This window comes from Papaver somniferum, chromosome 11, assembly GCF_003573695.1.
Source record: "Papaver somniferum cultivar HN1 chromosome 11, ASM357369v1, whole genome shotgun sequence".
Classification (NCBI taxonomy): domain Eukaryota; kingdom Viridiplantae; phylum Streptophyta; class Magnoliopsida; order Ranunculales; family Papaveraceae; genus Papaver; species Papaver somniferum.
Window position 1 is genome coordinate 13733611 of NC_039368.1, and position 14254 is coordinate 13747864.

Sequence of the window (14254 nt, forward strand, 5' to 3'; positions counted from 1 at the left end):
TTGTGGGGATCCAATAATTCATTCTCCAAATACGCTATCACCTCCGGGTAGATTTTCCAATTTTCAAATAGAATACGATCCCTTACAAAATACATTCCGTATGTGGTCGAACATGTCAACTTGTCCCAGTCATCTTGAAGTCTAGCCAATTTAATCGCGGGTACTTTGTCATCTTCAACAAATTTCTCTTTCGCTTCTTGTTGTTTATCCAACAGAAGTTTCTTAATCATCTCCATCACGGTTTTCTTTGGTGGTTGAATCATGCTCTTTAATTAGTTTGCACATTGTTCTGTAAATGAAACGTGCAAAGATGATGATGTCCGTCAGGAAAAACACGCTCTATCTCCCACATCAATGATTGCTCCTTATCTTTGATCCATACCTTAGGAGTATAATCTTCTTGGTACAATAAATTTACCTTTCCTAATGCCCACAAATAACTCTCCTTTTCGTCGTCTCTCAATAAACAAAAACCAACACTAAATGACGCCTTTGTAGACGTTTTCCCCACAAAGTTCAACATCGGCATATTGTACTTATTCATTTTATAGGTGCAATCCATGAAAAGTATTTGATGGAAACATCTCGCAAGCCTTGCGAATTCCGGGTGAGCAATGAAATGATGTATCACCTCCTTTTTCTCATTTACTTCATAGGCTACCGAATGGTTCGCCTTTTCCGTCAAATACAATAGTTGTTGCATACGTAGTCTATCTTCCCATTCCCCACTCCTAATTTTTTTTCTATTTCGTTTTAGATGGTAGACAAGATAGATGTGTTATTTTCATTTAATACCTTCATACTAGCTAGAATATCAATAGATCTTGATCGTTTTTTAGTCAACACTTTTACTAGCTTCTTTTCTTCGGGTTGAGCCTTGACGGATAAGGGTGGTTGAGCAAGCTCTCCGAGATTGGGTGGTTATTATCACCCAATTTAACTTCACTCATATACCACCCTTTCTTTTCTTGGTTGAAATTAAATTGAAGTTTAAAAGGACACCCGATCTTCTTTGTATGAATAAATTTCTTTTTCCTCGTGGTCAATGGTTGATACACATAACCTTTTCTATGATGACTCTCATATTTCCCACTAGACTAGCAAACCATTTGAAAGATGAATTTTTTAACTTGTTTATTTTGGACTATGATACAATTCTTCTTCAACCGTGTTGTTGATGTGATTTGTAGATAGTGGTAAAAGTGGTTCGATTCTCAGACTTGCGAAGGATAAAATATAGACTTAAATTCTAAAACTAAAATAGAAAACTCACTAATAATTATAGCAAACACTGACAAAGTTGATATCAATATTAAAAGACAACTGAGGCTAAGATTCCACTATTTTTTCAAGTTCAAAGTGATTTAATCCAATCTTTATATTTATGCAATTTTCTCATTCAATTTGATTCTAAAACATTGCAACAAATAGATTTTCAAAAGCAATAATTGTAAATATCAAGTATGAAGCATCAAAAGTCTATAAACTAAGCATACTTCATCAAAATAGATCACAATCACTCAAGTAAAAATCATATTCAATTATAGCTCAAGGCAAATAATCATAATCATAATTGCAATAAATAGATGAAATAGAATATAACACTTCTTGTTGGAAAAATAGCTTCCTCTATCGCCTCAGGAATGGGGTTTAGCTCCTCATATTAATCACTTGCTCAAAATACATGTTTGTTGCTCAAAAGTTGATTGAATAGAGAAGAAGGTATGAAGCAGCGTGTTTGTAACAGATTTAATTGTTACAAAACGCACTGTTACAGTAAGCAGTGTTACAAAGAAATACTAACAGTAATAGTTGTTGGCAAATTGTTACAGTTTGAAAAAAAAGGTGACGGTTCTCTGTTCTTCTTCCTCTCGACTGCAACTCGGCTATTCTTCTCTGTGAATTTTTCTTAGCTCTGTTATGTTTCTAAACTTCCCCAAAGTATGCGTAACCCTTCTATGACCTATCTGAACTCCTTTTATACTGCTCAGAAACCTAAAAATTCTGATAAAAATTATCTCTTTCTTTTCGTGCAAGTCACGAAAATAATCTTCTCTGCCGACTTGTTTACGCGTTTCTGAGCTTTCCAAATCATCCCAAACTCTCTATTAGGTAAGTAGCTATCTCAGGAAAGATTATCTCCGGTTTAATCTCCCTGAAACTTCAAAAATCAGGCCAGCAGAAACCCGTGTGTAACTTCACCTTTGTTTTGCTCCAACTCGAGTTCTAGCCCAATTCAATCCATTCCAACGCTCATACCAAGCCTGTTATGCTAAATCACGTCCAGCCCAACAAATTCCCGCGATTGAATCTCCCTAAAACAGCCTAGAAATCCAACCCTAACACTGGTATGCAAACTGGTTTTTTTCCCGCCAATTTTTTCTTTTGAATTTTGAGAAGAAAGTGGTCTCCCCCTATCCAGAGTGGGGGTGCGAATAGTAGATGCCCTGCAGGGATGCCCCTTAGTAATTATGTTGCCCCTTATCCATGGTGAGAGTCCGAATAGCAAATGTCCTCCGGGAGTGCCCCGCACAACTTCGAGCCGATTTTTCCAAAAATGTTTATTGGCCAAAAATACCTACACACACATAAAACACCTTAATAAGTACAAAAATGAGCACTATCAATTATAGAATCGAGACAAATTAGACACAAAAATGTGTCTATCAAATACCCCCAAACTTATTATTTGCTAGTCCTCGAGCAAAGATAAAATCCTAACTCACTGACGCAGGAATCGTCGATTGCATTTAGCTTATGCAATAAGCCTTTAAACCCCTAGGTGGCCCTAGTGGCCGAGTTATAGTCTCGGGAGGGCTTACCAGAGGTATACCCACAAAACCTTTATACTCCAGACCCTAGCTATCTACGCAGAACCTTGGAAAGCACTAAAGAATCTCCTTGGTTGGCATACTTATTGACTACAGGAAGAAATACCCTGATGCGAAATTCCAATTGTTGTACACGAGTTTGCACTCAAGCATACTAAAATTCATATAAAGTGACAGAGCTCTACTCAGATAGTTGCACTATGGACATCAATATTCGGAGTCAAACCAATCACATGGATAGATTAAGAGATGGATATAGAAAAACGTAGATGGTTTTGATGTTTACTAAGTGAACGGTGTTTCCCATATCTGTCTGAAGGCCTCCGCCAAAATGAACCTATCCTAATGGATTGAGATACTAGTCTGACTAATATCAACACACTGGCATATACAAGGGAACCAGTGATTGTAACCTAACTCTAGGTCAACACACTGGCATATACAAGGGTACCAGTGGTCGACTTTATTGAATTTATTCCTTTTGGTCAAATGGTCTGGTCTCAAATTTTTTTTTCATGGTATCTCAATCACTCTAATTCACCCTAGCATTGGTAACAACTTGAATCGTGAGCCCCACCTAATCACTTAGAGTAACATAGTTTAAAAACAAAATAAAATAAAAATAGAAGTGAAAAGGACTCAACGAGATATGGTGAAACTATCATGTTATTTCTAACACCTGAGCTCTGTGCTTTTATGAATAGACTCTTCTAGATGTTTCCATCTAATCAGATTGGTTCCTCAACTCCTACAACCAAAATGCTTCCATCCACTTAGGTTGGTTAGTGCTATCCTTAATATGCATAAATTTCTAGGCTCTGGAGTTTTTATTAAAACAAAAAGTTTCTACCCCACCCCCAAACTTAAATCTAACATTGTCCTCAATGTTTCGAATGAAAGAACAGTACCAAAAATATAAGTAACATGAGGAAATAGTAAAGAGAGAGTTCGGAAAGATAGTACCTGGGTGAAGTGAAACCAAAAACTGACAAAAATAGTATACAACATACAAATCGCCTCGATGGTCAATCAAGGGTAAACAGGGTCCTCCAGAGGGACCTCCTCAACATCACCTGTAGGAAAAGGCTCTAAAAAGGGCTTCAATCTCTGACCGTTAACCTTTGAAGAACTAGTACCATCTGATGTCTCAATCTCAACAGCGCCATGAGGAAAAACAGTACGGACCACAAAAGGACCGGTCCACCGAGAGCGCAGTTTCCCGGGGAATAGATGCAAACGAGTGTCATACAGAAGAACTTTTTGACCTGGAGAAAACGACTTCCGTAAAATATTCTTATCATGCACAAGTTTCATTTTGTTCTTATACTCCTTAGCACTATCGTATGCATCTCTACGAATCTCGTCCAACTCATTGAGCTGGAGCTTTCTGTGAGCTCCTGCCTTGTCAAGTGAAAAGTTTAGCTGCTTAATAGCCCAATAGGCTCTATGCTCTAACTCAACAGGCAAGTGACATGCCTTGCCAAATACTAAACGGTAGGGTGACATTCCAATGGGTGTCTTAAACGCGGTAAGCCCATAAGGCATCAGTAAGCCTCGACGACCAGTCTTTCCTATTGGGATTAACTGTTTTCTCTAAAATACGCTTAATTTCCCTATTGGAAACCTCTACCTGACCACTAGTCTGTGGGTGATACGGGGTAGCTACTTTGTGGGTAATACCATATTGTTTCATTAAAGAGCAAACGGTCTATTACAAAAGTGTGAACCCCCATCACTAATTATAGCTCGCGGTGTACCAAAACGTGTAAGTATATTCTCTTTCAAAAACTTAATTACGACCCTATGGTCATTTGTTTTACACGGAACCGCCTCAACCCACTTAGACACATAGTCTACAGCGACAAGTATGTAAAGATAACCCAAAGAATTAGGAAATGGACCCATAAAATCAATGCCCCACACATCAAAGACCTCAATCACTAAAATAGGGTTCAAAGGCATCATATTTCTACGGGAAATGGTCCTAACCTCTGGCAACGATCACAAGACACACAGTGACTATGGGAGTCTTTAAAAGTGAAGGCCAGTAAAATCCACACTGCAATATCTTAGCAAGTCTTCTTAGCACTAAAATGACCCCCACAAGCATGTTCATGACAAAAGGAAGAATACTGGACTGGTCACTCTCAGGTACACATCTCCTAATAATCTGGTCTGGACAATACTTAAACAAATAAGGATCGTCCCAAAAGAAATGCTTAACCTCGGCTAAAAACCTAGAACGATCTTGTTTACCCCAATGTTGAGGGGTTCGCCAGTAACAAGATAATTCACTATATTTGCATACCAAGGTGATTGGGAAACAGAGAACAATTGTTCATCAGGAAAGCTATCCCTTATAGGAAGGGAATCACTAGGGGAACTAACAACTAACCTGGATAAGTGGTCTGCTACTACATTTTCAGCACCCTTTTTGTCTCTAATGTCTGGAGAAAATTCTTGTAACAATAGGATCCACCTAATCAATCTAGGTTTGGTATCCTTCTTAGAAAAGGTATTTCAAAGCAGCATGATCAGTATAGATTACGATCTTAGAACCTAAGGTAGGATCTAAACTTATCCAAGGCAAACACGATGGCTACAGTTCCTTCTCGGTAGTTGTATAGTTCAATTGGGCATCATTCAGAGTTTTGCTAGCATAGTAAATCACATGAAGTAATTTTCTACTCGTTGACCTAACACAACGCCTATAGCATAATCTGAAGCATCACACATAATCTCAAAGGGTAGGTTCCAGTTGGGTGCCTGGACTATGGGAGCGGTAGTGAGTAAATTTTTAAGCTTCTCAAAAGCCTCTAAACAAGCATCATCAAAGACAAACTTAACATCTTTTGCAAGCAAATTGCAAAGAGGTCTAGAAATCAAGCTAAAATCCTTAATGAATCGACGGTAAAAACCTGCATGCCCTAGGAATGACCTAATGTCTTTTACGGTTTTTGGGACCTGTAAAGTCTTAATAAGGTCAACTTTGGCTTTGTCTACCTCTATACCTTTGAAGAAATGATGTGCCCTAAAACAATTCCTGATTTAACCATGAAATGGCATTTTTCCCAATTAAGCACTAAATTCTTTTCCTTACACCTAGTCAACACTAATGTCAAATGATGCAAGCACTTATCAAAAGATGAACCAAACACTGAAAAATCATCCATAAAGACATCTAAAAACCGTTCTACCATATCAGAAAATATGTTCATCATACAACGCTGAAAAGTCGCAGGGGCATTACACAGCCCGAAAGGCATGCGTCTATACGCGAAGGTACCAAAGGGACAGGTAAAAGTGGTTTTCTCTTGGTCTTCTGGGGAAATAACGATCTGATTATATCCGGAAAAGCCATCTAAAAAGCAATAGAAACTATATCCAGCTAATCTTTCTAGCATTTGGTCGATAAAAGGAAGGGGAAAGTGATCCTTCCTTGTTACCTTGTTCAATTTCCTATAGTCGATACAGACACGCCATCCCGTGGTCACTCGGGTTGGGATGAACTCATTATCCTCATTCTGGACTACAGTGATACCTGATTTCTTGGGAATAACCTGAACGGGGCTGACCCACTTACTGTCTGAAATTGGGTAGATAATAATCGCATCTAACAACTTAAGCACCTCTTTTCGAACTACTTCTTTCATGTTAGGGTTCAGTCGACGTTGCATCTCCCTAGACGGTTTGGAGTCTTCCTCTAAATGAATCTGATGCATACAAACGGTAGGACTAATACCCTTAATGTCTGCTATAGACCACCCTAAAGCTTCCTTATTATCTTGAAGTACTTTTACTAGCCTACTTTCCTGATCACTATCCAAATCGGCAGCAATAATCACAGGTAAAGTCTCAGATGGGCCTAAGAACATATACTTCCGGTTATCTGGTAGTGGTTTGAGGTCCAACTTAGGGGGCTCTTCTAAGGAAGGAACTGAGGTAGTCTCAGAAGCTGGTAATGGTTCGAACCTAGCTGTCCATCTATCAGTGTCTAACACAGGGGTAGAATCTAATAGAGCATTCACTTGTTCAATGGTACTATCATCGTCAAAATCTAAACCAAAATGGGATAGACAACTCTCTAATGGGTCTTCAGACAAGATTTTTGGTAATGACTCCTGAACTAAGGATTCTATCATATTCACCTCTTCAACACATGTGTCATCTATCTCATAAGGTAGCTTACTGACATTAAAAATGTTCATTTCGATGGTCATATTACCAAAGGATAAATTCATCACACCATTGCGACAGTTTATGATCGCATCAGACGTAGCTAAGAATGGGCGACCTAAAATCACAGGTATCTGGTTCTCTGGGTCAGGCACAGGTTGGGTATCTAGGACCACGAAATCCACTGGATAAATAAACTTGTCGACCTCAATAAGAACATCCTAGATAACACCTCGAGGAATTTTGACAGACCTATCATCTAACTGCAGTGTTATCTTAGTAGGTTTCATTTCACCAAGTCCTAGTTGTAAGTACACATGGTACGGCAGTAAGTTCACACTGTCTTCTAAGTCAAGTAAAGCTTTTTCTACCCGGTGTTTACCTATTGTACAAGCAATGGTTGGGGAACCTGGCTCTTTGTATTTTGGAGTGGTACTGTTCTGAATGATTGAATTTACATGACTAGCTAAAAAGGCTTTCTTATGGAAGCTAAGTTTTCGCTTTCGCGTACACATATCCTTAAGGAACTTGGCATAAGAAGGAATTTTCCTAATTGCATCTAATAAAGGAAGGTTTATGGTAACTTGCTTAAAAACCTCCAATATGTCATTAAAGTTCGATTCCTTCTTTGTTGATGCTAATAGTTGGGGAAATGGGGCTCTAGGCACAGAATCAGACCTCTCAGGAACCGAATTGGCATCATCGGAAATTTTATCAGTCCCCTCAGTTAGTGGTCTTGAGGGATGAGATCCTGAGGGGTGAACTACAGTATGTTCACTATCGGGAATGGTTACCTGATTGTCTACTACTCTTCCACTCCTAAGGGTTCTAATAGCATTCAATTGATTCGATGGTTTTGCACCTACTTCATGAACTCCTCTAGGGTTGGGTGTAGTCTTACTAGGGAGCCTTCCGTTATCTCTCTCACTTAAGGTCTTAGCTATTTGGCCTACTTGAAGTTCTATCTTAGCAAGGCTCTGAGCATTAGTTTGAAAGTTCTGCTTGGTTTCCTGTTGAAAACTAATTTGGCTCTGTGCTAACATATCCTGAGTTTTTGCTAACATCTTAATAGATTCCTGTAAGCTAGTCGTCTTGTTTTCTGGGCCTGATGAATTCTTAGTGTAACCAAAACCTGGGGGAGAATTAAAATTACTAAACTGACCTTGACTCTGGCCCTTAGACCATGAAAGGTTCGGATGGTTTCTCCAACCAGGATTATAGGTTTCTGAATATCGGTCAAACTTATGACGGTTATCATACCTAGTGTTATTATAGAGAGTATTGGCTTGCTCTTCATTATTCTGGCCTTTCCAAAAAGGCTCCAATCTACCACTATTGTGACCCACTTCTAAAGCTTCTAACCTTTTCGCTATAGCAGCAATTTTGGCGTCTGATTCAAAGCTTCCTTCTACCCTATTAACGTTTCCTCTGCCTAGAAGAATTGTTTTCTGGGGTACCCTATTGCTTTCCCATTGTTGGGTCTTTTCGGCGATTTCATGCAAATATGTCATCGCATCATCAACTGTTTGGTTTTTAAACCCACCTGCACACATCGACTCTACTGTAGTTGTAGTGGGATAATCTAAACCCTCATAAAGGATATGAACTAACCTAACCTTTTCTAAACCATGATGAGGACATTGGGCTAATAAATCATTGAACCTTTCCAAATACCTATACAAAGACTCTCCCTCTTGTTGCGAAAACGTGCAGATTTGCGTCCTAATAGACGATGTTTTGTGCCTAGGGAAAAACTTGTTCAAAAAGGCAGATGTAAGTTGTTCATATGTTTCAATTGATTCGGAAGCCAAACTATACAGCCACGACTTGGCTTTATCTTTTAAGGTAAAGGGGAATAACCTGAGTTTCAAAGCATCATCATCAAGGTTTCAAATTTTCAGGGTACTACAAATTTCCTCAAAGTCCCTAACATGGAAATAGGAGTTTTCATTTTCTTTCCCTAAAAAGATTGGGAGCAACTGTAAGTTTCCAGGCTTAAGTTCATAATTTTCTTCAGTTTCAGGTAACGTGATACACGAGGGACGAGTAGTCCTAGTAGGGTTCAACAAAGCTTTCAAAGTTTCCATTTCTGGCGCTATTGGACTATCAGGGATTTTCTCCTCAAACGGACGTTCAAAAACGGAATTTTCAAGAATCGGACTTTCTAAATTGAGGTAATCGAGATGCTTAGAACTAATAGGTTTCTCTTTAACAAATCTACCTAGGGCGTCTCTTTTACGTTCAGGCATGCAACAGAATAAGGTAGGGAATTCTATGCAATCACAAAACAAGGCTGACTCAACCAAATCAAACCTAAACTTATAGCAAACAAAAAGCATGATGGCTCCACTTAGATTGTTTCTAGACCATCTTCTATTCTTTCGAAAAGGAACTCGTTACAATCGGAGCAAACCCCTCTGGAATCAATCCGAGTCAAAGTAAGTTGAATCGAGGCGAGGGAAGCTCAGTGGAGATTTGATACCCAAGGCCTCACCGGTTACAAGGCGGCGCAGTCACGCATTCAACTCACAGAAACTATCATGAACTTCGAAGTATGCTCAAAAGAGTAACCAATATTTTTCGAACGACTTTCCTATTAATCTCGTTACTCTATAGGTCTCGTTCTAGTCAAAATTTTAGGCTTAGGTTCGCGTTTGGTTTCGTTTTCCTAAGGCGGGCAAGAAGATAACGGTGATGAAATCCGAACCCTTATCTTGTATGGCCAGTCCTTGCCCTTTACTAGGAAATTAAAGCAACCGTTTTCAAGTCCTCAGCATATATGCAAACGAAGGAATACAGTAAACCCGCTGACAGGTGATTCGCGGGTGTTTAGAATCTTACCTCCCGTTCCAGACGGGGGATGAATCGGTTGTAGTCGACTCGGGCCACGACTCCTATGTCATGTACGAACCCGAGGGGCCGAGGCGATATCGTAATCGCCGTCCTTCTCTGCACACAGTTTATATTTAAACTACCCTTCCGTAGGATTTAAAAATAATAATGTCCAAGTGTCCAAAAAAGAAAAGAAAAAATAACAAACCCTAATACAGTTCTCTCTTTTTTTTTCTTTTTTTTTAATAATAAAGAAAAATAAACAAAACCCTAAAAAAATAACTAAAAAGAAATTGTCTTCTTTTCCGTTTTTTTCACTTTAATCTCTCGCTCCAATTCTTTATGCTTTAAGATCCAATCTTTACGAAATCACCAAACTCCTTGGCTCAATTCTCTTTATGACCCAAAACCTGTAGACAAAAGATAAATACCCAAAAACGTAAAAAAGAACAAAAATAATAAAAATCCTAAAAATAAAAGAAAAATAAGTCTAAAACCCTAAAAGCAAATCCGCGTCGGCGGCGCCAAAAATTGATGTGATTTGTAGATAGTGGTAAAAGTGGTTCGATTCTCAGACTTGCGAAGGATAAAATATATACTTAAATTCTAATACTAAAATAGAAAACTCACTAATAATTATAGCAAACACTGACAAAGTTGATATCAATATTAAAAGACAACTGAGGCTAAGATTCCACTATATTTTCAAGTTCAAAGTGATTTAATCCAATCTTTATATTTATGCAATTTTCTCATTCAATTTGATTCTAAAACATTGCAACAAATAGATTTTCAAAAGAAATAATTGTAAATATCAAGTATGAAGCATCAAAAGTCTATAAACTAAGCATACTTCATCAAAATAGATCACAATCACTCAAGTAAAAATCATATTCAATCATAGCTCAAGGAAAATAATCATAATCATAATTGCAATAAATAGATGAAATAGAATATACCACTTCTTGTTGGAAAAATAGCTTCCTTTATCGCCTCAGCAATGGGGTTTAGCTCCTCATATTAATCACTTGCTCAAAATACATGTTTGTTGCTCAAAAGTTGATTGAATAGAGAAGAAGGTATAAAGCAGCGTGTTTGTAACAGATTTAATTGTTACAAAACGCACTGTTACAGTAAGCAGTGTTACAAAGAAATACTAACAATAATAGTTGTTGGCAAATTGTTACAGTTTGAAAGAAAAGGTGACGGTTCTCTGTTCTTCTTCTTCCTCTCAACTGCAACTTGGCTATTCTTCTCTGTGAATTTTTCTTAGCTCTGTTCTGTTTGTAAACTTCCCCAAAGTATGCGTAACCCTTCTATGACCTATCCGAACTCCTTTTATACTGCTCAGAAACCTAAAAATTCCGATAAAAATTCTCTCTTTCTTTTCGTGCAAGTCACGGAAATAATCTTCTCTGCCGACTTGTTTACGGGTTTCTGGGCTTTCCAAATCATCCCAAACTCTCTATTAGGTAAGTAGATATCTCCGGAAAGATTATCTCCGGTTTAATCTCCATGAAACTTCAAAAATCAGGCCAGCAGAGACCCGTGTGTAACTTCACCTCTGTTTTGCTCCAACTCGAGTTCTAGCCCAATTCAATCCATTCCAACGCTCATACCAAGCCTGTTATGCTAAATCACGTCCATCCCAACAAATTCCCGCGATTGAATCTCCCTAAAACATCCTAGAAATCCAACCTTAACTCTGGTATGCAAACTGGTTTTTTTCCCGCCAATTTTTTCTTTTGAATTTTGAGAAGAAAGTGGTCTCCCCCTATCCAGAGTGGGGGTGCGAATAGTAGATGCCCTGTAGGGATGCCCCTTAGTAATTAGGTTTCCCCTTATCCATGGTGAGAGTCTGAATAGCAAATGTCCTCCGGGGTGCCCCGCACAACTTTTCGAGCCGATTTTTCCAAAAATGTTTTTTGCCCAAAAATACCTACACACACATAAAACACCGTAATAAGTACAAAAATGAGCACTATCAATTATAGAATCGAGACAAATTAGACACAAAAATGTGTCTATCAGTTGTCGAGCCCACTTTTTTGCATCGTTTAAATCTTTCCATTCAAATTTGTTAATATAGTGAGCACTTGTATCCTGGGAAAAAACATCCATAGTTGCGGGTTGATCTTCCATTGGTTCAGGTAGAAGATCGAGCTATAAATATGAAAAATATTGCAAAGGATTAAAAAAACATGCATTTGAAAAAAGAGACATACGATTTGGAAAACAAAACCGTAACCTGCCCTGAGAAACACTACGGTGCAAAAAATCAAACTGTAGAAGTGACTACGGTGGGTTTTCCAAGACGTAAGTTTCCCTGGGAATACTTACGGTATGGATTACGCACCGTAAAAGCATGAATAACGTTTAATGCTTTCATGCACCTACGGTATGGTTTTCACACCGTATATTGACCTACGGTTTGGAGTTCATATGTTCCGAACCGTATATTCTGGGTTCAAAAACCCCTACGGTTTGGTCGATAAATTTTCCACACCGTATGTCCCTTACGGTTCAGGTCTGGGGGTTTTCAAAAAACAAAATATCCAATTTGTACGTACTTCATGCGCTTAAAAGCAAAAAAAAATGTTATTGGAGTTAAGTTAGAGGTATGCCTCACTCTGTTGAGCATTTGGTTCTTGATATTCATCTTCTTTGGGTTCTTCAAATTCATAATAGTATTCATATTCTTCATGTATAGGTTGAGCCTGTGGTTGGGTTAGAAATTCTTGATTATCTATATGAGTTGGAGGATTGTTGTTTGATTTGGTAGATGAGGATTCACCTACCTCACTAATCTTACTAGAGCCACTCATTTGGATTGAGAAAACCTAAATTTCTAGGTTTTTCTAAAACTTTTTCTTCTTCCTTCACTAATCTTCATATTTTGATTTTCAGACACTAACTATACATCAAAAAATTCATAAAGGGCATTTTAGACATTACATAAAATAGTTGGATTAGGGGATTTGTTGATTACTATTTGGAAACCCAAAATATCGTTTGGTCCTTTTTTAGGTGGACCCATGTCTGTTTAGTCCTTTGGTCAAACGCATTTACTGTTTGGTCCATAATTATTTAAAAATATTTAACTGGACAAAAATACCCTTCCGTGTTAGTTTTTTTTTTTTTTTTGGTAGCAGTTCATTCTTCAAAATGAACTCCTGTTAATTTCTACTTTTTTTTTCAGAAATCACTTAAAAAAACAGAGTTCATTCCAGAAATGAACTCCATATAAAAAACTAAAGAAACAGAATTCATTCCAGAAATGAACTCCATATAAAAACCTAAAAAAACAGAGTTCATTCCAGAAATGAACTCCATATAAAAACGAACTCCATATAAAAACCTAAAAAAACAGAGTTCATTCCAGAAATGAACTCCATATAAAAATCTAAAAAAAAACAGAGTTCATTCCAGAAATGAACTCCTGATAAAAATCCATATAAACCAGACTTCATTCCAGAAAATGAACTCCTGATAAAAAAACATATAAAGCAGAGTTCATTCCAGAAATGAACTCCTGATAAAAACCTACATAAACCAGAGTTCATTCCAGAAATGAACTCCTGATAAAAATAGAGTTCATTCGTAAAAATGAACTGCAGCATCATCAACTTCATCTTCTTCTTCGTCTTCAACAGCAGCAGCAAAACATCATCGTCTTCAACAGCAGCAGAAATTCATCTTTAACACGAGCATCAAACATCAGTAACAAAGATCTTCAACAACAAAATCAAGATCTTTAACATCAAAATCAAAATCATCGTCATATTTATCATCGTCAATAACAAGATCTTTATCATCAAAATCAAGATCTTCATCATCTTCATTTGTTTGCATCATCATCTTCTAAAGAAAACAGAGTTCATATCAAGAATGAAGTTCATCAAATTCATCATCTTCAACAGTTTCAGCAGCAGTGACGAAGAAGAACATAAATCTTCATCGTTTTCATCATCATCTTCAACCACAACAGCATCAAAACAGGGAGAAAAACAGAGTTCATTTCAAGAATGAACTTCATCAAATTCATCATCTTCAACAGTAGCAGCAGCAGTGACGAAGAAGAACATAAATCTTCATCGTTTTCATCATCTTCATCGTGTTCATCATCATCTTCAACCACAAACAGCATCAAAACAGGGAGAAAACACAAAATCTTTGTCAAAAAATCGTCGTCTTGTTCATCATCTTGATATACTCATGACGTTTATCATCTCTGCAAGTCGTATTCATCATCTCTGCAAAATCAAAAACCCAGAACTCACACAATCTTCATTGTTTATGCAGCAGCAGGAGAAGAAAAAAGAGGAGGGAGAAAGTAGATCTGAAAATATGGAGGTGAGAGAAAATAAATCTGAAAATAATATCTTCTCTCTTGATAATTGACTATATATATCATA